Consider the following 1,531-nt stretch of genomic DNA (forward strand, 5'->3'; position numbering starts at 1 on the left):
TTATATTGCTCAGCAACACCATTAGGGAGACATTGTCTCCTGCTGGAATCACATCTATAAAAAAAACCTGTGATCCCAGACGGACCCAGAGTAAGTTGTCAGGATGTCAAAAGGTGGAGTGTTGTAGGGTGGTAGCCCACAGCAGCCCATCCATTCTCTTCCAGATTCTAGTTGTCTTCGTTGGACACTGAGTATCTTTGAATAAAACACCCCCCCACTCCAGGAACAAACTCACACAGGATTGCTTGTCCTTCTGTCTGCGTGACTGCCTTGTTACTGGTTTAATACAGGCAGCAGCAGGACTAAGCCGTTAAATGGGCATTGATTGCTCACTGAAGGGCTTTGGTTGGCAGGTTACGGGGGGGGGGGGGGGGCTGTTTGTGGGCCTTCCCATTACAGATGGAATCAGGATGCAAGTGGGAAGATGGTGGGATCCCCATACCCAGCACCCTCCTGCCTGTTTAAATCGTTCCCTGCCTCTAAACTAACAATGGGGGAGGGCATAAATATCACCCTCACAAAAAGGGAAATATTGACTTTTACGCAAAAATTAATAAACACTTGAATGTGGAAATAGAAAAGTGAATTGAAAAAGGCAATTAAATCAGCCAGTACATCAACATTCTACAGCATAATTAAGAAGCGACAATATTGGTTTGGACATCATGGCTCTCCTGATGCTGACTTCTGATTCCCTTTAGGGGCTGTGGATTGACTAAGCACATGTACCATCCATTGAATCAGGAGTAGGCCATTCAACCTCTTAAGGTAAAAACAAGGACTGCAGATGCTGGAAGCCAGAGTCTAGGTTAGAGTGGTGCTGGAAAAGCACAGCAGGTCAGGCAGCATCCGAGGAGCAGGAAAATCAAAAATAGGGAACGCTTCACGAATTTGCGTGTCATCCTTATGCAGGGGCCATGCTAATCTTCTCTGTATCGTTCCAATTTTAGTATATGTGCTGCCGAAACGAGCAGCCTGCTCCATCTTTTAATAAGATCATCACTGATCTGATTGTCACCTCAAATCCACATTCCCTGATTACCCCTGGTAATTTTCACCCGCTTGCTTTTAAGAAGAATCTGCCTTTCAAAATATTCCAGGATTTTTTTTCCAGGGAGAGAGTTCCAAAACTCACAATCCTCTCAGTGGAATAAAAAAAATTGCCGAATTTCAGTTTTAAATGGGTGAGACCTGATGTTTAAACAATGACCCCTAGTTCTAGATTTTCTCAAAAGTAGAAACATTTCTCCATTTCTACCCTGTCAAGGTCCTTCAGAGTTTTATATGTTTCAATCAAGTCTGTTATTCTTTTAATCTCCAGTGGATATAAGCCGAGCGTGTGCAACCTTTTGCCATAACCATCTAACCCACTGAATGCATTATAAGGAATATCAGCCAAGCAAAAATACCACATTAAATGATGGGAATTACATTAATGAAGGATAAACCACACATGAACATGTACCCATGGAAATCCACTTTTATTTAGTCTACCCTCGACTGACTTACTTGAAAGGAATGCTGTATACGC

General features: G+C 42.8%; 1 non-coding gene across 1 annotated transcript; it reads right to left on the reverse strand.

Annotated features, from left to right (window-relative positions):
* Positions 1 to 867: 867 nt before the first annotated feature.
* On the reverse strand, positions 868 to 974 carry LOC122554042. Its single transcript, XR_006312906.1, has one exon. It is a non-coding gene; the product is annotated as a U6 spliceosomal RNA (small nuclear RNA).
* Positions 975 to 1,531: the final 557 nt, after the last annotated feature.

Source organism: Chiloscyllium plagiosum, chromosome 10 (genome assembly GCF_004010195.1).
Source record: "Chiloscyllium plagiosum isolate BGI_BamShark_2017 chromosome 10, ASM401019v2, whole genome shotgun sequence".
Classification (NCBI taxonomy): domain Eukaryota; kingdom Metazoa; phylum Chordata; class Chondrichthyes; order Orectolobiformes; family Hemiscylliidae; genus Chiloscyllium; species Chiloscyllium plagiosum.